Raw genomic sequence first — 23747 nt, 5'->3', positions numbered from 1 at the left:
TCCCTTTAAAACTCACCACTGCCTTAACCTCAAACAACTAGGATGGCTAGAACTGCAGAACCATAAACTGTGCCTATAAAACCTGTTCTGAGGAAAAGAAGGGTAAACTACTGAATGTGATTGGATAGTGTCATGTTTAAATGTTGTTTTTTAACTGCTGTGAATTGTCTGAAGAAGGGCGTGTTTGCCTGAAAGCGCTTACTTTTAATAAATATTTGGTTCAACTGATTTTATTGTGTGCCTCTGCCGTGTTGTCTTTAGCCATACATATATTTTTTGGATTTCTTCAGGATTTTGGCATAGAGACTTTGGTGCTGGATTTTTAGTTACTGGATTCATAGTAAAATTAAGAAATGAGAAATATACTCAAATGCTACTGCCTTTTGAACTTTTACTGTGCGGTTCTAAATGCTTGATGAAACAGCGTAGATTGTTTGAAACATACAATGTACAGAAACTACGTGGAACAGCGCTGATTAGGCCTGCATATTTTATGTACTGTTGTCTGGTAGCAAAATAAGCTCACACTTGAACAGACACGATTGCAAGGGAGTTCCACAACAAATTATCCACTGTTTCATAACACCTGTTACCCGGCAAGGTAGATAATGCCTACTTCACACAGTGGGCAGTACCTGAGAAGAAGGAACTACCAATTTGACTGTGTTGAAGGTACGTCATGAGGGTGTAGACAAATACATCCAGAATGGACACGATACAAAAGAATGGGTGATGGGCTTTCCTGCCCTATGCTGCTGAACCGAAGAGATGTAAAACTTAAAATGTTTTTACTGCATTCTGGTAACCACATGTGGCTGGATTGTGTCTACAGGGATAAAGGAAAACTCTCGATCGAGTTTAATTGTAGTCCAGCTCAGAGATTTCCTTTAAGTGCTGTAAACCACCTGTAATATGTAACAAGTGGTCTAACTCTTACTTAGATGACTCACAACTGATTAAGATGGCTGACACCTCTGGTGAAGCTGTACTCAATGCAGTGATTTAAAAAGAGAAAAAACAGTGTTAAAAAAAAAAAAAAAAAAAAAAACAAGAATGGCCAAAGTGCAGCCAATAATATCGGACAAGGTAGAATTAGCTGAAAATTGCCAAAATGGTATAAAGTATATTTATGTGATATCTTGTGGTAACAGTAGATGTCCTTCTCTTCACTGTTACAGTATTGTAAACAGAAGGGATCTGCTGCCCAGGGCAGCCCGATGCTTGGGCAGTATACAGAAGTGTAATGATCTTGTATATGCCATCTATTTATTTTATTTTATTTTTTATTTATTTTACATTTGTTGACCAGGAATAGTCCGACTGAGCTACAAAATAGCCATTTTTCAGTGGAGACCCGGGGAGAAAAGCTCCAGAAACATTATACAATAGCAAGTAAAAACAATTAGAGGCAATTACAGTTTTGCTGATATATGCAACATTATACAATTCATAATTATTGAAAAGCAAAACATCAGCACTGCAGGTAATGTGAGACAAATGGACAAATAGACTTATTCAGACAGTCTTATAACATACGTCACACTTATGCCATACTTCACACTTATGCTCCCTGCACAGAATGTAGGGCATAAAAGGGGTGTATGGATGTAGCTACCCAGAAGAGAACAGTCTCCACAGGACAAAGGAGTCTAGGCACACCTCCTTCTTCTTCTTCTTTCAGCTTTTCCCGGTTATGGGTCGCCACAGCGGATCACCTGTCCGCTCATGATTGGCAGTGGAGTTTTATGGTGTCGTTACCAGCCCAGTTACCAACCTTCCACGGAAGACACACACACGCACGCACTCATGCCTAGAGCCAATCTAGAGTATCCAATCCACCTACAGCATGTGTTTGGGATGTGGGAGGAAACTGGAGCACCCGGAGGAAACCCACGCGACCACAGGGAGGACATGCAGACTTTGCACAGAAGGCACCCCAGCCAAGAATCGAACTGGAGAACCTCTTGCTGTGATGTGGCAACACTAACCACTGTGGCCACCTGGAGTCCAAGCACACCTAGAAGGAAAAATTCAAAAGAAAAAGAGAAATCGCTCAACCAAAAGGGAATCCAAAATAAAAAAAAAACAGAACAAATAAGAAGGGGTGGGAGGGAGGGAGCAAATACTGCAACAGAGAAGAGAAGGGACATCTACTGTTAATGTAAGATTTTACACAACTGTACTGTGTTCTTCTGTATCACTACTGCAGTATTATCAACAGAAGGGAGAGTAAAGAAGCTCAAGAAACAGAATGGGAGGTGGAAGACTGAGAAAAGCCACCAGGAAACCCATATAAAAAGGTTTCTGCAAAACCTGCTCTGGCCCTAGAAACCATACCCAGCTTATGATGTTTAGTAAAGGTATGCACTGAAGACCAAGTAGCAACTTCAAGGATGGAATTTGTGTCCAACCCTTTGAAGAAGGCACCAGAAGAGGCAACAGCCCTAGTGGAATGAAATAACAGAAGCAGACTAGAGATTTGTCCAGGAAGAGATGGTTTGCTTTGTAACAGTGAAACCCAATGGCCTGGGATGAAAGGAAGCAAAAAGCTGATTAGACTTATGGATGGCCATAGTTTTATCCAAATAGTACCTGAGCTGTCTGTGCAAATCCAAGCAGGACCCTCTCACTAGCAGACTGAGGAGAAGGGAAAATAGAAGGGAGTTGTACCAGCTGATTGAAGGACAACTCAGTTACTACCCTGGGCATAAAAGAAGGAATAGTATGAAGAGACATCATGTCCCTGTGAAAAAAAAAAGGAGGAATGGCCATAAGGGCCTGGAGCTCAGAAACTGTCCGAGCAGAAGTAAGAGCCAGCAACAAAACGGTCTTCCAGGTACAATGTCGCAAAGAAGCAGAATCTGCAGGCTCAAAAGGAGCCAGAGTTAATTTTTCCAAAACAAAATTAAGGTCCCAAGGAGGAGGAATAGGTTTTCTTGGAGGCTTAATATGCAGGACACCTTTAAGAACATAGGGTGAAAAGCTTGAAGGGACAGAATCAGAGCTCTCATCTATTTGATGTTGAGATGGTCTGATTTCTGATGGGGAGGCAAGAGAACTTTTAGGTGATCAAAAGAAGCCCCCCATCCCATTTTGAGGCATTGGTGAACAGAAGGGACTGGAGGCTGAAAGGGCAGGCCTGGATTGAGTGCGAAGTGTTTAATCCAGCACTTCAATACCTTCTTTAGACAGGGTAGGAGAGGTATGCTGATATCCAGAGGGTGACAGTGCTGCAGCCACATTGGCATGAGGTACCATTGAAGCTTCTACGTATGCAGTCTGGCAAGAGGGAGCAATGGAATAGAAAAGGCCATGAATCCCAGGACCCAAAGAAACTCTCTGGCTGGCATGGCAGTCAGAGGAAAAGAGACTGAAAGAAGGCTGTCAGTGACCAACCTTTTACAGTTGGAAGGGAGGCCAACATTTGCACTGTCTGGATTCTAAATCCCAGATACACATGATCCTGAGAGGGAGTTAGGACAGAGTTTTGGAAGTTGATATTGAAGCCCCAGACTTTGAAGAAGAGAGATGGTGAACTCCAGATCCTATAACAGGCGACTGCAGGGAAGTCACCTGAAACAACTGATACACTAGACAATCTCGACGTACTGAAATGTCGAAATTCAGTACGTCGAGAATGAATAGTGGAAAGTGCAGTTAACCAAAACTACACTATGCCGAATCCACAAATTTGGAATCCGCCACTATCGTGGTGTCTCGTTCGTGACGTGTGGTTCGGTTTGTGAATTTATCTGGGGTTTCAGGTAAGTGTTGTGTGTTTGAGGATAATGGGATAATGGGTAGGGATTTTAGTATGTGTGAGTGTGTGCGGTGGTGTTTGTTGTGTGTTTGTGTATTTAGTGCGACCTCAGAGTTAGACTATATAAGTGGGGGGGGTGCGGGGTGCAGGTGGGCTTATAGGTAGGTTAAGTGTGTTTGTGTGTTATGTTTGTTTAGTTAGGTAGGTGTATGTGTGTGTGTGTGTGTGTGTGTGTGTGTGTGTGTGTGTGTGTGTGTGTGTGTGTGTGATTATGTCCTGGTTTGTGTGTGTGTGTGTGTATGTGGTCGCGATTGTAGTGTTCGTTATTGTGGGTTTTCGTGTATGTGGTTTTTCGACTAGTCAGTCTTGAAATACTGAAATTCGACATTTCAGTATTTCGAGATTGTATAGTGAATCCGAAACAACAGGTCATCCTCTAAGGAAAAATCTAAATGCCTTGTAGCCTGCAGAAAGCAATCATAGGAGCTAGGCATTTTGTGAATACACTTGGGGAAATAGAAAGGCCAAAGGGTAAAGCAGGGAACTGAAAATAAAAGGAAGCTGAAGAGAAACGTAAAAACCTATTGAAAAGAGGGTGAATAGGAATATGAGGGTAAGCATATTTCATATCCAAGGACACCAGAAAACTCTGGGGTAGTAAAAGAAGAAACAAGGTTTGAAATGTAAGCATCCAAAAATAAGGGACCTTGAGAAAGGTGTTGAGAAGGGAGAGATCCAGAATAGGTCTCCATGTGCCCTCCTTTTGAGAAACCAGGAACATCCTGGAATAAAAACCCTGTCCTTCTTGGGAAGGGGGGGCAGGTTGAATGGTTCCTTGGTTCACCGGGGACCCTAGAACCTCCAGGAAATGAGGAAATTGCTGTAGAGGAGGTTGAGGAATCCCTGAAAAAGGAGGCAGAGACCTCCATGCCATGAAGTAACCCTGACAGATGCTAAAAAGAACCCACAAGTCTGAAGTGATGAGACACCAATTTGGAAGACAAAGGGAAAGTCAAAGCGACAAAGGAACTTGGTCTAAGTGGGGGGGGGGTTGTCAAAGAGAAGCAGGCTTTTCAGATAAAGGAGGCTTCTAGGTTATAGAAATATGAGAAGTCTTAGCAGATGGGATCCACCTAACACCCTTCCTGCCATTGGAGGCCTGGCAGGGTTGCTTGTGAAAAAAAGCAGATCTAGGACAATTCCTCTGGAACTTGGGGACAGGAGAGACAAAGATATCCTTAAGGTCTTGCAAGGATTTGCCTTTCTTTTGAAGAGACTAAAACAGATCAGTGGCAGCAGTCCCAAAAAGATAATTATTATCGAAAGGAGCATCCAAAAACGTGGCCTTAATGTCCTCAGGCAGAGACTGGAGGTGAATCCAAGAATAATGCCTCATGACAGACCCAAAAGCCACAACCATGGAAAGGCATTGGCAGCATCATAGCTATACTTAAGAGTGGCAAGCCTCTGGAAAATCAGAACCTAAAATAGATAAGGCAGAAATGTTGCCTTCAGAATCAGGGAGGTCAGAAATAACCTGACAAGCCTGAGCAGTCAAAGCCAGAGGACACCTGGTCATGTGAGTCTGGTAATTAACAGCCCTAAAGGCCAAAGCATACGCATTGTAAACTTTCTTAACAATCCTCTCCATTGCCTTACTGTTCTTGTCTGAAGGCAAAAGTTTGAAAGAGAGCAAAAGCTTTGAAGGTTTGTCAGAAGAGACTGACATCACAGCAGGATCAGTAGAAGGACATTTAAATAAAAATTGACACTCCTCAGGAACCTTATAGAACCTATCAGGTTTCTTTGGAGCAGGAGGTTGAGAATCAGGAGACTTGGAAGCAGCAATGAAAGTATTTAACCCAGCTGCCAGCACAGGAGGAACTGTAAATGGTTTAGGAGTATCCACCTGAAGCAACTCATAATATCTTTTCTGAATATCAGACACTTGAGAAGAATCCCATTTAAATTATTCAATATTCCTAGCAATTCTGTCCCAAAAGGACAATTCCTGAAAAGGAGTTTCAGGGCTAACAGACTCCTCCTCACTGCAACCATAAACAAAAGTTAAAGGCATCTGTGAAGAATAGGACAAAGACCCCTCATCAGACAATGAATCCTCATCCAAGGAATCTAGTTCTGTAAGCCATTTAGGAGGGGTAGAGGTCCAAGGAGGAGCAGGTACCAAAACCCCTTGAGGTGGCTGTAGGGCCATCAAGCTAGAAAACAAGCCCCGGGTAAACTCTTGGCATTCCCTTTGAGGATTGTTAGGATGGACCCAAACATGCTTCTTTTTTTTGTCTTTTCTTGAAAGGGACATCAGACTTAATAAATACCAGAGGTTCCAACACTTGGCAAGATTCAATAAGAGAACCTGGAATCTCCTCTCTGACCAATATCTGCGGAATCCCTGTAGGACCCTCTGAGATAATCAGCCATGGTTCAGACACCTGCAAAGCCTCAAAGGACATGCCAGAATATGGATCCATGCCAGCTTCCGATGGGACAGCAGCAGAAGAATCTGATGTAGACGCCGAACGATCTATAGAGTTATAACTTGGAAAAAACTGAACTAAATAAGCTCTCCAGTTGTTACAAACATGTTGCCACATTTGCTAGTGGTTCAGCTTTCCGCACTCACCACTGTCTAAACCTAAAAAACTTATACTGGGTTGAATTCCCTTATCTGCTTCTCTATAACCAACTCACTGCTGTTCATAAAATCCTCTACAGACCTGATAAAGTCCCTGTCCTCAGATCTTTAATAAGTCCTTATACTAAATCTAGAGAACTCCGATCTACAGATAAAGTTCTGCTAAATGCTACTAAATCAAACAACACGGCTGATGACTCACTATTTTCCAACTACATTGCCAAAAACTGGAACAGTCTCCCGCCAGACTTAACTCAAGAATCATCCGTGTCCAAATTTAAAAACTTAATGAAACTCTTTTTCAGATAACATAGGATATGCTTCTGCCTTAACTCTATAGGATAGAAATGACTTACTTCTCCCTACCTTCTTCCCTCAAGATGCCCCTACTTGCCTACCTCACCTAAACTATTACCTTTCCATTAAACACTGTTAGTGCTTATGTGTAATCATCTTTACAGGAAGCTTAATGGTATACTGTCCTGCTATCTTCCATTTTATATACTCTTACTGTAGATGCATATGACAGATTTATTTTCCAAGTGCTTGCTAACTATATGCATATCTGTTTTTTACTACCATTGTCTGTTCAAGTGTTTTGCTGAAATAAGCTACGCTTTTCCTTCATCACTACAATGTATCTGCCACAATCCTTGTACCTATATTAATGTACATTGGATTTTATTGTACCTTGTGTTATTATTATTATTATTATTATTATTATTATTATTATTATTATTATTATCATTATTATTATTATTATTATCTTTGTACTTGGATGTAACTAATTTGTATTTAGAGTTTTTCTCCCCGGGCCTCTGCTGAAAATGGACATAAATCCAGTCGGACTTTCCCGGTCAACAAATGTAAAATAAAATAAAAAAATAAAATAAAATTAATTACCTGTTTCTAGAGGGGTGTCCAGTGGAGGCTGGACAGCTAAAGAATCTGGCCAAGACTTCTTGCCACCTTCTTACCTAAGGGGAGTATATCTCGAGGTTAAAGGATTCTGCCATGTTACCTTGAGCTAACTGTTTCAGCTGTTGGTTTTCAAGATAAATGGCCAGGGAAGACAAATGGCTTCTGAATGTCTTAGACACAAATGCCTTACAGATACTGCAAGAAGAACGGTCCTGGGAAGCACCCAAAAAAAAAGACACTGTTCGTACCGATCCTTATGGGAAATTTGCTTCCCATACTAACATTTTCCCTTCTTGGATGACTTGAACCCTAGGTAGCAAAATAAAATTCAAGACCAGGAAAAGAAAAAACTACCCCAATGGGGCACTTATCTGGTAGCTAAGTGTTCACTACAGCAAGACGTTCAGACCAACAAGCAATCATTGCGTTTGAACTGATGGTAAAGAAGTTCTGTATAGTTGCATCTGTACATCCAATTTATGCCCTGCTTTCTGTGTGGGCTGCAGAAGTGTGACGTACAGAGCATACAAGATCATTAGACTTTTGTATACTGTTTGGCTGCCCTGGGCGGGAGATCCCTTCTGTTTACAATACTGTAACAGTGATGTAGAAAGACATCAAGCATTACAAGCAATGCAAATTTTAGTTAGGGAAGAGATCCCAGGCTCCTTAATAGAGGTCAGACAGGGTTCCAAACCTTTGTGTCGTATCCAGGTGGAAGTCACAACTGGAAAGAAGAAACAGAAAACTAAACATGTAGCTTCCTCCTCAGCAGCTAGAGAAAAAAAATGGATGGCTTTCTTGCAGGGGTTGTTTAAAGCACTTATGTCCTTATCTCATTTCTTCCAGTGGAGCTCTTGAAGTTTGTGTTGTAACTGCCAATGGGTGAAGCTGCTTTTTTGACAGAATAAAATGATGTTCTCACATTTCAAACAAATATTCATATCTCTGGAACTATAAAGATTATTAAAAAAGTGTAAATTCGAACTCTTCAGTAGAAACTATTTTATAATAGTAGTTTTCATTAGGCTCTAGGTCTTGAACAGGATTTTATAAGTCACACTAAACACAGTAATTATTACGATTGTAATATTTTGTAAATAGCTTACAATATCTCTGCAACCACTCAAGTTACACACATACTGTCATCAGACGTTTTTTTCATCTAGGTTGGTGCTTTCTTAAGAGGTGAAGGAGATATGTCTGAGTTACTTGGTTGTTGAGATATTTAAAAAAACACAAAATTTATGACAATGTCAGTAAATATTATACAAACAACAATTAATGTGTCTTTAATTGCCACCAAACACTCAAAACTCGAGCAACTAATAACCACCAAAGTAGGTACTGCTTGAGACTGCAGGCTTACCAAACCACAACCAGGCTTAAAATCCAAATGTTTTATTGAATAAATAGGTTCATAGGTTGGTACTAGGCTATCGGCCCTAGGGCCTATACACGCCTAGCCATAACAATTCTCTGGCTATTTCTTCCCACAATATTTACTTCCCTGGATCCCTGTCTAGCAATATAGTCACTGTTGGTGTGTCCTGTATATTTTTCAATATTATGAGATTTGGTATTATGAGTTTTCAGTATTTTGAGATTTTTGAGTTCAGTATTTTGAGATTAGAGATTTTGAGCTTTCGAGATTTTGAAGTGAACCCATGTGTGTATGTATATATATATATATATATATATATATATATATATATATATATATATATATATATATATATATATATATATATGATTGGTTTTACTGTGGATATCTGATGAAGTCCGTGAGTTTGGCTGAAAATGCTGTGAACCATTTAAAGCACTAATATATCTGTGCACTAAACGGAGAATAAATATACTGAGGTAAATCCATAGGTTCATAGGTTGGTACTAGGCTATTGGCTCTAAGGTCCATGCAAGCCTAGCCATAACAATTCCCTGGATATTTTTTCCCACAATATTTACTTCTCTGGGCCCCTGTCTAGCAGGGCGACTGACATGATCCCCGGGGTGAATTTCCCATCTCCCATCCAATCATCAAGGTTCCTTTTGAAGAGGGCCAATGACCTGCTCTGCTTGACATGTATGGGCAGTCTATTCCAGAGTATGGGGAGTCTCTGGGTCAGGAACCTATCCCTCCAGCATGTTTTGTTCATTGTGATGATAAGGTTTAGATCCCTGGAGCGTGTGGCTCTGAGGGATTGGGATTTCTTTAGCTCAGGGTTTGACATGGCCTTGTATGTTAAGCAGAGATCGCCTCTGAGTAGACAATATGCCACAGAGTATAGCTGGAGTTTTTTTACAAGCAGTTTTTGCACTATTTGTTGGATTCTTGGTTCGTTCAGAGTGCATTCCCATTTTTATTTTTACTAATATATCTGTGCCTTCTGTGCTTTTGTGTGGATTTATTCAGTAAAATATTTGGATTTTAAGCTTGGTCGTGGTTTGGTAAGCCTGCAGTCTCAAGCAGTACCTACTTTGGTGGTTATTAGTTGCACGAGTTTCGAGTGTTTAGGTGCTGTGTTTTCTCCCTTTTCGGTGGTGTCTTTAATTACACTAGACAGAGGTCAGATATCAATACAGTTGTGTTTATCATTATATAAGCTTTAAAAGGAAACATTTTAATACTTTGTATGTAGCATGGTTTTGGAATTATTGATGCAAAGATGAATAAGCATGATTTAGTGCATAGCGATGTCAGCAGGATGTAACTGCACAAGCACCTGGAAGTGTCACTCTGTTGTAATGACCTCCCTCCTTTGGATTCACCCTCCCACAGGCTACTGCCACAAAACCCAATCTAGTTTCTTCTTATTTTGATGAAGAACAAGAGGATGACTCAGACCACTCTTGGGACTTTTCTCTCAAATACATTCTCCAGGACAAATTTCCTCTGACAAAGGGGATTCCTTCTTGCCTGACTGTCCTATTGAAGAGGCTTCCTTTGAAGAGTCTATACAGAACATGGCAAAACACTTTTATTGGCAAACTTCTCAAATCTCTGATGTCTAGAAGAGGTATAACACCCCCTTAGAGATGTTTATACCTGACCCTTCTCCAGTCCCTCCTGTCCTTGAGGTTTTCCAGGACATTTTTCATAACAAATTCCTGCGCCTGTCTCTGTCTACAGCTCCCAAGAAACCAGGCAGGTTTTACAAGGTTCCTGATGAATTAAAATGTCTATATAAGAACCCAGTGGCAGACCCTTTAGCAGTCTCACTGTATTCAGATAAGCCCTATAAGCTGCTCTCCATTGCTAATGCCCTACTTACAGGTAAAGATAGTAGGCCTGGGATAGATGGGCAGAAGGTTTACACCTCTGCTGCCCTTGCTTTAGGGCAATTAACTGTCAGACTCAAAGGACTGAATGAACAAAGTGATCCTGGATACCCTCACAGCAGACTCTAAGCAGCAGGCACTGACCTTACTTTCGCACTTGCAGTTACAATGCTGTAGGTGCTTCTTCTAGAGCGGCTGCCACTAGATCTGTTATACTCCAATTTGCATGGCTTCACAGTCAGCCTATGCTTGAGGATTTCAGATCTAAAATTCTAGCTTCCCCTTGGACAAAGATTTATTGTTTGGCTCTCATGCATCTAATCTATTTAAAAGTCTCCAATATCAAGGTAAAACCATGAAAGATTGTAGGCAGATCCTACTCGCTTTAGTTCGTAGATACCAGAGGAACTATCCAGCCATATCTACTTTCATCATTAGAAGGGATCCTAGGACAGTTTAGAAATGAAGAACCCCCCCAGGAAAATATACTGTGATAAACCACAAAGGAAAACCCTACCTGGGAGGCCTCCTTTTGATGGTAAAAATCTTGTGACTACCTCTGTAACTCCCTTCCTCTCCCTAGCCCCACTTCCCCACTTTTCCAAAGACTGTCACTTTCCATGGCCAGGTGACAGAATATTACCAAAGACAAATTGGTTCTGTCCATAATCAGAGATTGTTATGCCATGTCTTGGGAAAGCATCCCCCCACTGGGAGGCATACCCCCTCCTCCTGAAAACCAAATTTCTCTTCTGACCCCCATTATTCAAGAACTCTTGGATCAAGGGACTATTGAGTAAGTCCCAAAAGATTTCATAGGAAAAGAGTTTTATTCCAGAGTTTTTTCTAGTACTAAGAAAAGAAGTACAATGGAGACCCATTCTAAAATGTCTTCCCTGAACACATACCTGAAGGTTTTCTCTTCCAAAATGCTTTCCCTTCAGATGCTCCTTCCTTTAATTCTATCGCACACTTTCTTAGTGTCATTGGATCTGAAGGATACCTACCTACACACCCATATCCATCCTTTGTGGAGGAGATTCCTCAGGTTTTTCTCTGGCTTCTCACATTTTCAGTTTACTGCTCTGTCTTGTGGACTTTCCACAGCCCCAAGAATGCTCACAAAGTGCCTAGCAGCTGTAGTAGCCTTCTATCGCACTCCAGGAATTTAGATTCCCCCCTGCCTGGATGACCTTCTGATCCAGGCTTCTTCTGCAGAAATCATTCATCCTTTACCTTCTGACAGGTCTGTGTTTTACCATGAACTACAAAAAGTCATATGAGGTTCCTACTCAGGACCTGGTGTTTCTGGAATGCAGACTGAGCACAAAGAAAAGGCATGCTTTTCTTCCCCAGGAGAAGATTCTCAGTCTGTCCAAATACTTCCAAGACCTTTCTTCCTCACCCTGTTGCTCCACAAGGGAGATGCTAAGGACTTTGAGAGTCGTATCAGCCTCCATTCCTGTGATCTCCTTGACCAGACTTCACGTGAGGAATAGCCAGTGGTATCTGAAATCTGATTGGTTACAGCACTGCCACCCACTCAGACATTTTGATTCCTTTCCACCCTTGCATCAAGAAGGAGCTAGCTTGGTAGATGTAACAGGTCATCCACAGCCCAGGATTATCTTTCTAACCACCTATTCCTCTTCAGCAGGTCCACACAGATGCCTCAGATGAATCCAGAGGAACCTAGACAGGATTGCACAGAGTGCAGGAGAAATGGCAATCCCAGTTCATGAAAGAATAAATCATCCTAAAAGAAATGAGTGCACTGCTACAAGCCCTTCAGACTTTTTCCTACATTTGAAAACCAGGACACTGCAAGTGTTCACAGACAACACCACAGTCATGTGGTACGTAAGCAAACAAGAAGGTGCCAGGTCTTACCACCTATGCAGGTTGGCATAAGAGGTATGGAATTTAGCAACCACAGTGCGCATCATGTTAATAGCTGCATACATCCCTTCTCAGGGCAATCTTCTATTAGACTGCCTAAGTGGAGGATCCTTACAGGTGAACTCTTCCATGACATCACACTCCTGTGGGGCATCCCTTCATCAAGCAGCCATCAGCTCCCCCTATTCTGCACCAGGGACCATTTTCCCTCAGCCTGGAGGACAGATTCCTTCTCCTTCCAGTGGACAGGGAGGTTCCTTTATGCCTTTCCTCCTCTGCGTCTTCTTCCAAGGATCCATCTCAAAGTACAAAGGGAGACACCCAAACAACGTCTTCTGGCTCAGTTTTGGCCGAGGCAGCATTGATTCCCCCTGCTGTTTCACCTAGCAAAGAGAAATTACAGGAGAATTGCTCTACAGCGGAATCCTGTAGCTCAACAAAAGGGATTGCTGCTTCAGCCGAATCTGCCATCTCTCAGTCTGACCCTGTGGATGATAGGATTCTAATCCCTCAAAGACACCTTTTGTCTGAAGACGTTGTACAAATCCTGCAAGAGACTTGGAGACCCACAATTAGAAAATCTTACACTGATAAGTGGAAGCAGTTTTCTTTCTGGTAATGTAAACAGAGTTAGGATTCACTCTTAGCACAGGGTACCTATGGTTCTGCAATATCTCTTACAGACTTCTTCGATCAGGCATGGTCTACTCTTTTGTAAGAGTGCATTTGTTTGCTAGTAATACTTTGCTTCATCATAGTCCTTCACTTATGTGTAAGCTGGAGGTCAGGCTTTTACTCAAAGGAGTTCTACACCTCCCCCAAGGATACCCATTTCATCACCTTGGGATCTTAATTTTGTGCTAGAAAAGCGTACACTGCCTCCTTTTGAACCAGCATCTTCCAATTTTCTATAATTCTGTACTTGGAAAACTATCCTCTTGCCTCTTACCTCTGCTTGGAGAGCTTCTGAGTTACACGCTCTCATGGTCATTTCCATTTTTCTTATTTTTCACAAGGACAGCGTGATTCTCCAGGCTAATCCATACATCACATGTAAAGTAATGAAGGAGCTGTCCCTCACTCAGGCTGTTCATCCACCCACCTTTTTCCCTAGTCCACAAAACTGGAGGAAAAGGATCTTACATTCTCTGGATATTCATAGGCAACTTAGATTTTATCTGGACAAAACTGAATCCTTCAGAAAAACTGACCAGCTGCTTGTATCATTTATGAGCCCTAAGCTGAGCCAGAGGTGGTCTCCAGACAATCTGTTGTAGCTTGGAATTCCAAGGCTATCTCTTTCTGCTACTCACACAATGGTAAGACCTTGCCTTCCTGCCCTAAAGTGCATTCCACTAGGGCAGTGGTTTCCTCAGGGACTTTTCACAAAGTAGTGGACTCCAGGTCTATTATGGAGGCTGCCACTTGGTCTTCTGTACACACCTTTACCAAATGCTGCAAAATTGATATTTTTTCCAAGTCCAGGGCAGTCTGTGCTAGGCCAGTCCTCCTCAGACTGCTGGACAACTCTTTTATGCAGTAGCCAACCCTTCCTTCCTCCTACAGCTGTGCGAATCACCCATATGTCATGAATATTGCAATAGTGATTTCAGTCAAAACATAGTATAATTGTGTCAGAATTTGCCATAACAGTAGGTGTCCTACTGTTGCAGTATCCCATCCCACCCTCCATCCCATCTTCTCTACCTCACTTCAGTTTTTCTGTTCTTACCCCCCTTGGCTTTAACCTCTGCTCTGTTTCATGAGAATAAGGGAGTTTTCTTATCTGTTTGAGCTATGCCCCTCCTAGACGACCAGTCTCCTCCACTCAGTAGTCTTCAGGCTGCTGGCTTGGAGATAGGCTGAGGATCCACACTTGTACGTCCATCTGTATACCCTAATTGATATGAGCTGAAGTTGTGCATCGGACATATAACTTTGAGAAGGCAAACCTGTAGTACATTAGCTGGACATCAGCTGTGGCAACCTATATGTCAGGAATACTACAGTAGTAATTAGTAATAGATCTACTGTTATGGTCAGTTCTTGCACAACTGTACTTTCCCACTAAACTGAGGAGGTATTATGATATGTTGCAAGTGGACTTGCCTCATGCTACACCCATTCCACCTATAATGCTAGTGAATGTGTTAAATGCTGCTTACAATAACATGGGCCATCAACCTTCAGTCCCCAAAAAAGCAGAACACTTGTTACTAGCTCAAATTTCATAATAAAATTTCCTTCTTCAGTTTTATTCTGTTAGGTGTTGTTAGCTTGTAGGATTGTTCTACCACACTTCCTTCAGATGGTAGGGCCTGTCTGAATCCTACAATTTCTAACATGCCACAGGTGTCTGTTTTGAAGGATGTGTATGATTGTGCGGATACTTTGTCTAAGGTCACTACTACTACTACTACTGCTGCTGCTGCTGTTTTGAGAAGATATGCCTGGGTACATAGTCAAAAGTTTTCTGATGAGATAGTCTCAGATTCCAAACTGTACTTTAGACACTGAGGTTTTGTCTAGCCCTGTTGCTACTCAGGATCTCTTAACAGTTTGATGCCAGAGGCATTCACATTTTCCTTATGAAGATGACTTAGTGATCTTTGCATTATTTTGCTAGATGTCCAGAATCCTTAACATGTACTTTTGTAAAGACCTATCATATCCAGCTTCATATAGGCTGTTTTCGATTTTAAACCATGATTATAAAGTGTTTGTCTAAAATGACTAAAAGAATAGCAAAGGTGGTGCCAAAATTGATAGATATGGATCATTGTGGTTTTGAGGAGGGGAGGCAAACATTTCTCAACATTAGTAGAGCAACGATGATCCAGAGAAAAGCAGAATGTTAGAAAATGCCACTATTGTTGGTAGGTCTTGATGCCAGCTGGGATTTTTATGAGTAGGGCAGTTGAAACATTTGTATTCCATGATACAATAATCGTGTTAATTAGGAGGATATATGAGGGATTGAATGCAAAAATGTAAGTTTATAGGGGTCATGCCTGGTAAGTTCTGTATGAACACAGGAACCAGGCAGGGGTGTCCTATTTCCACTTTATTTGCATTATATTTAGAATCATAGTCAAAGAAAATAAGAGACTCAGAAATTCAATGATACAATTGGCATGCTAATCAGGAAAATATTTTATTTACAGATAATGATATTTTGTGCCAGATAAAGGATATTTCAGTGTTGTGGAACAATCTGAGACAGTTTCAGGTCTTTTTGGGATATAAAGTTAATAAAGGTAAAACTAAGGCAGCAGCTGTAAACTATGTATCCACACATTAATTGGTTCAGCAATACCCATATTTATAAGGACATGATCAAATGAAGTACGTAGCAGTATGGGTTTAAAAGGATTCTGTTGTGGTAGCTAAGGATATGTGGGAGACTAAACAAAAGACAATACAAAAATAAAGAAACTGGAAGCTCTGTTTTATGGTTATGGATAGCAAGATACAAGCAGTGAGAATGTTTAGTCCCTTTAATTTTATACACGGGTTAGGCATGATTTTATCAGCCAGAGGAGAAGAAGTGGATAGCAATTAACCAAGAGTTGAAGTAGTTTATCTGGAAAAGGGAAGAGGGCAAGAGTCAAATGGGATAAGTTGATCATTCCAATAGAACAGAGTGGTTTAGGATTACCTGATTTGAAGGGGTATTTCAGAGCTACACAGTTAAGGCTCATGTTCATAGCACAAACAGTAAGCTGTAATTCAAAGTAAAAAGGGACGATGATGAAACAGAGATGAAGCTCAAGAAACAAGGAGATACATGGATTTTTGATGCATATCCTTAAGTAGAGTAACAATAACCATACAGAATTTTATATTTGTAAAGTAACAAAGTATTCTAAGAGCTAAGCCAACATGGTAATGGAGAAAGAAGATTTTGCTGATAGGGATGACCGCAACTAGGGGTACAGAGAATAGCCAAGAGGGGGCTGGAGTTTACTGGATACAACTGACAAAGGAACCAAGGCATTGGGAGCAAATAATCAGAGAGGGGGGGAGGTGGTAGAATGGGAAGAGGCCAAGAATACATTTGGAGTGCAGATTACAGATTGCCTTCTCAATCAAGGATTGATATCAGAGTATAAACAAAGAGAAAGGAATTGGGGGATCTTAAGTGAAAGACCAGCACTGGTAGAGTTTTTGGTAGAATCTAGAACAAAAGCTGCTGTTAAAAAAGGATAATTAGTAAGGCATATAAAATATTGCAAGATAACTATATGAATCAGTCAAGAGGAGGTATGAAAGAAAGGATTTGGAAGAGAGGTTGGATAAACATTTCATAAAGAAACAATGAGAGGATATATGTATGGCTCCCAAATATACAACAAACTCTAGAATATTTACGATTTTTGCTTGGAAGTGTTTGCATTTGTATTTTTGTACCGCAGGCATACTCCAAAGAATTTTTCATCAGGTAGATGGCAAATGCTGGAGATGTGATAGGGAAGAAAGAGGTAATTGGAACATATTTTTGGCAGTTTGAGTTGGCAGATTTTAAAAATTGCTCGTGGGCTACTCTTTTAGAAATACTAGGTGAGCAAATTGGTGCAACTAACGAAATAATTAATTTTTTTGAGTTGTAATACAGAATCAGAGATGCCTAGACATAGTAAGGCCTTGCTGAGTTAAATTCTGATGGCTCCCAAAAAAGTAATTACTTGAAAATGCAAATCAAATTCTTAGCCAACCATACTAGAAGTCGTGAATATAGTTAACAGAAGTAAAAGAACTGGAGGTGGATCTTTAGAAAAGGGTAGGAGCAAATTGCATAGGAAAAAAGGGAACTGTGCGAATGACACATGCAGAGCAATGTTGTAGAAGAGGAATGAGGTTTAAGGAAAGGCTGGAATCGAATGAGCTGCATAATGTTCTGTATAGATTATATGGGATGTATAATGTTTGCAACTGAAATATGTCAATATGGTTTGTTTTCATTTATATAAATGTACGATGGCTTGTATCATAAATGATAACTCTATAAAGATGTTTCTTTTTTTAAACAAAAAAAAAATGTCTTCACTCCATACCAATCTGGGCTTTCAGGTAAATATTTAAAAATCCTCCTTGACTCCATCAGAAGTATTTTTCAAGCTGTACTTTGTAGGTTCATAGGTAGGTACTAGGCTGTCTGCCCGAGGGCATTTATAAGCCTAGCCAGAGTGTGTCGGCTTTCGCCACCCCATTGATTAATTAACTGATCCTCTATCAAGCAGAGCCAATGAAGTGATCCCAGGGGTGTATTTTCTGTTACCCATCCACTCTTCAAGGTTTCTCTTGAAGAGTGTTAGTGAGGGGCTCTGCCTGATGTAATTTGGAATTTTGTTCCAAAGCATGGGGGAGTCTCTGTGACAGGAATCTATCCCTCCAGCATGTTCTATTTATTGTTGTGGCAAGGTTTAGCTCACTAGAGGGAGTGGCTCGTAGTGCCTTGGATTTCTGTAGGTGGAGCATGTCCATCAATTCTGAGTTGGACATGGCTTTGTAAGTCAGGCAGAGATCACGTCTGAGAAAGCGATATGCTACTGAGTACAACCGGAGTTTTTTCAGTTGGGCTGCATAGGACATATGTTTGAGGCCAGTAATCCTCTTGGTGAGGTACTTTTGTGGTCTTTCCAGCTGTTGGAAGTGTCTTGTGAGGTACATCCCAAATGGGGCATTGTACTCTATGATGGGTCTAATGAGTGATGAGTAGATGGGCGTTTTAACCTTTTTATTTCTAGATGCGAACACTTTAGTAATTAGATGGGCCACATAGAAGGCTTTCCTAACTACTTTGGCAATATGATTGTCAAAGGAGAGATTACTATCTACCTGAGTCCCCAGATCTGTATTAAGGGGGCTGCCACCTATGTGGTAATTCGTGGGTGTTTTGTTTTTGCCAAACAGGATGACTATGCATTTTTTGGCATTTAGCTTGAGGTCATGACTTTGACACCAGGTGTCCATCTCAGTAAGGCCCTTTTGGAGGATGTCCGTGTCAGCCGGAGAGTCAGTTATGGCTCCCAGTTTACAGTCATCGGCGAACTTGGTTAACCATAGTCCTCCTGTGTTTGCCTGTACTTCTGAGACATATATGCCGAACAGTAGGGGTCCCAGGACCGAGCCTTGCAGGACACCACTTGTGACTGGTTTAGATTTGGACCTGGAGCCTGCTATTCTTACCGTGTGAGTTCTGTCTGTAAGCCAGTTGGCAACCCATCTCGTGATGTAGGGGTTTATGTTCAGGCTGGTGAGTTTTTCTGTAATACCCGAGTGGGTAATGGTGTTGAAAGCCTTGGCGAGGTCAAGGTAGGCTGTGTGAACCACCATTCCCTCGTCTGTGGCCTTGGTGACTGTCTCGAAGAAGTCAGCCAGGTTTAGTAGGCATGATCTCCCCTTAACAAAGCCAGACTGGGTCGGGTCAAGTGTTTGAAGGTTCCCAATGTCTTTGTTAATGAGTTCCATGATGATCCGCTCCATAGCTTTGCAGACCAGGCTAGTCAGGCTTATGGGGCGATAGTTACCAGGGTCAGTTGTGGCCCCTCCTTTGTGGAGAGGAATAACCATTGCTGTGCACCATTCTATGGGCACGTAGCCTGGTGAGAGGCAGAGGTTGAACAGCGTATTTAGGTGGGGGGTTAGTTCGTTCTGTAGTTCGTGCAAGACGCAGCCTGGGACACCATCTGGTCCCATTGACGCTGTGTTTTTGGCTTTTGAAAGGGCTGTTTTCACTTGTACATCTGTGATTTTTGGGACACTACACTTTTCTGGTATTGTTGTGGGCCCTTAGAGGGGGGTGAAGTTTGCACTGAATCTATCTGCTAGGATGTTGGCAATATCAGTAGGTTCAGTATATTTTGTGCTATTTTGCACTAGTTCAGTGCATATCTGCGAGTTGCCACTTAGATTCTTAACATAGCTAAAGAAGGCTTTATGGTTATCTTTTGAATCCTTGGCTATTTTTCTTTCAAAGTTAGCCTTGGATGATTTCATGAGGGACCTTAGTTTTTTACTGATACTGATCAGGGATATCTTTCCTTCTCCGGATTTGCTTTTTTTCTGAACTAGTTTCCTCCTTCTATTGTATAGCCTGTTTATTGCAGGGGTCCACCAAACTGGTTTCCTTCTCTTAGAGGAGTGAGTCTTGGTTTTGCTAGGGATGGCATGATCTATGCATCCTTATAGGTGCTCATAGAGTGCATTTGTAAAGGTTTCTGCATCTTGGGCAGCGTTATCCTTTAGCGTGGGGGCTGTGAAACTTACCACCTTTGTCTTAAGTAAGGTGAAGTTTGCTTTAGAAAAGTTTTTTACTGTGGTGGTGGGGTATGGACATCCAGAGTGATTAGTTTATGGTCTGATCTAACCAGTGATGAGTTGACCTCCGGTGTGGAACACCTGTCACCCATGTTGGTGATGACCAGGTCCAATATGTATTCACCTCTGGTAGGGGAGTTTACCAGCTGATCCAGGGCGTTTGAGTTGATGAATTCCAGGAAGCGCTGGGCCTGGGAATTTGTACTCGAGTAGTTTTCCCAGTGAATGGTAGGGGAATTGAAATCGCCCAATATCAGGGTGTTCGGTAGGGTCTTCATGTTTCCAGTGTCTCCAGAAAGGTGGAGTGGTGGTCCTGGGTCATGGAGGGGTGATCTGTAGCAGGCCACAATTTGCATTGCAGATTTGCCCGATGTTATTTGCACATGGATGATCTCAGAGGTATCATGCTACGCCACTAACCTGGAGGTGTAGGTATCCGTGATGAATATGGATACACCCCCTCCTTTTGTGTTTCGGTCCGTGTTCTGTGGCCGAAACGTGTGGCATGAGTTGTAGCCTGGTAGTGCTGGGGTGCTCTCTGGAGCCTTGAACAAGTTTCAGTTACTGCACAGATGTCGACGTTCTCCATACTGAGGAGTGCTTCGAGTGCGTGCATTTTGAGATTTAAACTCCTGGCATTGAATAGCATAACCCTCAGTTTTTTGTTAATTGTGTTTTTTGTGTAATTGTGTAATTATAAATTTTACACCGCATCTGCTGTTTTTAAAAACAAAATAATCAGTCCCTGACAGCTTTTGGCAGATGGCAAGAGGGGAACAATAAAAAATAGGCTTCCTTTCAGGAAAAAGGACCAGAGTATGCCTTCTGAATGACTATGCCAGCATCAACCCCTCCGGTCCCTACATCTAACCTGTAGAGTTGCTGCCAGTCTTTCCCTTTGGCAACAGATTGTTTCACACTTTTGGGTACTGATACAGGAGGATTACAGTTGGCACTGAATACACATACCTCCATTCCGGGAAATGCATTCCTACCGCCTTGACCTAAACATCTTTTTTTCTGCAGGTACTTCAGCGCAAGTTTACCCTGGAAGTCGTATCCCTTGACCTAAACATCTTTTTTCCCGCAGGTTCTTTAGCACAAGTTTACCCTGGGAGTCATATACCAGTGCCTTTAGACTAATGGGAGGAAGGTTTCTATTTCAGAATATTTCTGATTTCAATGAATAAACTTTCCTGAAGACAGTTTTATGTCTTTCCTATCTCAGCCAGTTTGTATAAGTATCAAAAATTAGAATATTGACCCTTCAGAGTCCGTTATCAGTTGTTTCTCTTTGTTTATTGTTCATAGGCTAGGTTAGTAGTAGGCTAACTGCCCTTGTAGGATATTTGAAGCCTAGCCTATTACCCCACTTACCCCATGCAAGAATCAAACCCTGCACCTTGTTTCTGTAAGGTAAACACCTTAACCCTTATACCAACATGAAACATTCTTATCATCACATTCCCATAGCCACAGACTTCACAGAATTTCTCAGATTCTGAGCCTGTGTCTCCCTACCAATTCTCTGCATTACCTTTTAAGTCAGATACAGCTCCTAGGACATTTACAGAATGTCTAGTACCAGTGATAACTCATTGCAGACTGCAAGGCATTCACATTTTCCTTATTTGGATAACTTACTGATCTTTGCAGTCTTCTGCCAGATATCAGGTGTCCTTAACATGCATTTCTTTGCTCCTTACCAATCTGAGCTTCCAGATAAATGTTTGGAAATCCTCATTGACTGCTTTTAAAGGATTGTCCTTTTAGACAGCCTTCTAAGTATGTTTCTTCAGAAGCCTTCCTATCCCAGGAAAATGTGATTATTTATTGATATTTGATTACCATGCAAGTCCAAGTAGTTAGGTTCCCATTTTCAGAGGAGGCATGGAGACAAAAGCTCCAATGTATTACAGAAACATTTTAAGAACAATAATTTTGCAGTCTTCAAAAGTAATACCAAAACATCTACAGTTCAAATAATGATACCAAATTGAACATAATGTGAAACCATTGGTTAATAATAAATACAGTGGTACCTTGGTATTCATTGTTAATTCATTCCAGAAGGCACAATAAGTGGCAAAAACGATGAGTACCAAACACATTTTTCCCATAAGGAATAATGTAAATTGCATTAATCTATTCAAGACCCCCAGAAAATGCACATTTTATAAGGCATTATGCATTATATGCATTAATGGAGTTGTATTTTACTAATAAACAGTATAACTTCACTTTAGCTGTTTTATTTTACTAGTAAACAGTATTATGCAGGATATGTTCACTAATAAACAGTATAACTTCACTTTAGTTGTATTTTACTAATAAACAGAATTGTACAGTATAAGTTCAGTAATAAACGGTACGTACATGGCCTAAAGGGAAGATGGTGAGGAGGAGAGAAGTTATTGTTTGGAAGGAGAGTCCCCTTCCATCAAAACTTCATGCAACTGCCCTTCAGGGGTTATTTCTCTCTCTTTTCTGTCTCTTATCACCAGTGGCCCTGCTTGAGACTCACCAGGTTTAATTTTTACTAGAAACCTATTCAATGATGCTTGATGTTCTTCATCTCACATTGCTGCAGTCCTTACTTATGGGTAGTCCGCTGTCCTCGGTCGGCCCGAATACCAAAGTATTAGGCTGACGTCGGTCATGGGCGCCTAGATCTGACATCAGAGCGTCAGGGTATAAAGGTGCATGACCGACGTCATATCCTCAGTCTTTTTTGCCGCATGGTCCAATGCAGAAGCAGCGTTGCAAGTGCCGTTCGGCGTTCTGAAATTTTTCGTTTTCGGAGTTTCAGACCGATACCAAGTTGGGCTAAGTACCCGTTGGGAATATTTTTGTTTTTCTTGCCTCAGTTACTTACGGATGTCAGAAAAAGTGAATAATTGTATTTCTTGTGGGAAACAGATACGCATAGGGATTACCACTCGCTTTGTATTCCTTGTTTGGGACGAGCACGGCGTAGTCGGTGTCGATTTTGTGCTAGGTTTAATAAGCGCACTATAAAACGGAGGTTAGATTGCGCTAGGTTAGTCTTTGGCAAGAGGTGTAATTATAATATGCCGTCGGATGTTCCGACGCCTGCTTCTACTAAGAAGCGCAAAGACAAATCTTTAAAGCCTAGGCAGGATGATTCGTCCGTTTCGGACGCCGGACCTTTAGAAGCTACAGCTGAACAGGTGGATCCGGCTGAAGTTTCTGTTGAGTCCCAGGGGGAAACTTTGATTTTATAAGATGTGGCCTCTCAGGAGGCAGGTCAGGCTGAAGGGGCCTCTCAGGTTACCATTCTCCCTTCTATGCCTAAGGTGGTTAGGCCTTCTGCTACTGTTTCTAAGGCTCCTTCTAAGGGCAGGTCTGTTTTGCCTTCCTCTGGTGTCAGTTCTGGTTCTTCAGGGTCTGTGCCTAAAAAGCACATGGTTAAAATGGCAGAGGATTTGATTACTTTAATTAGAGGTTCTATGCCCCCTCCTGATAAGAGGCCCAGGATGGAGCCAGAGTTGGAAAGTTTGGAGCAGGCCTCAGATGATTCAGAGTCTTCTGCTGAGGACATTCAAGATTTCCCTCCTTATTCTGATTCTGATGCAGAGGATTCCACTCCTTCTGCTTCTCCTCCAGAGGATTTTTCATTTTCAGAAACTCTGCATTCCATGAGGGAGCATTTTAAGTGGGAGGGACAGGATTACTCTGATTCCTGGAAGAGGCTTAGGGAGTTCTTGTTTTTACCACAGCATAGACCCTTAGCTATACCTCCGGTTTTGGATGTTGTTTCAGATGTTTTCTCGGAAGCTTCCCTTAATCCAGATTCTGTGCCTCCTGCCCCAGTTAAACCGGACAGGTATTACAGGGTGCCTGAGGCTCATAAATATCTGTATAAGAGTCCTAGGGCGGACCCAGAAACTATTA

At 41.6% G+C, this 23747-nt stretch overlaps 1 protein-coding gene across 1 annotated transcript in view; it reads left to right on the top strand.

The window, feature by feature from the left end:
- DNAAF9 (dynein axonemal assembly factor 9) overlaps nt 1–23747 on the top strand; it is a 2711795-nt gene that overhangs the window by 1590393 nt on the left and 1097655 nt on the right. The gene's annotated exons all lie outside the window — the stretch shown is intronic.

The sequence above is a fragment of the Protopterus annectens genome, chromosome 2.part2 (assembly GCF_019279795.1).
Source record: "Protopterus annectens isolate FY-2018-M chromosome 2.part2, PAN1.0, whole genome shotgun sequence".
Lineage (NCBI taxonomy): Eukaryota > Metazoa > Chordata > Ceratodontiformes > Protopteridae > Protopterus > Protopterus annectens.
The sequence above is the reverse complement of the archived record's forward strand: the minus strand, read 5'-3'. Positions and strand labels throughout refer to the sequence as shown.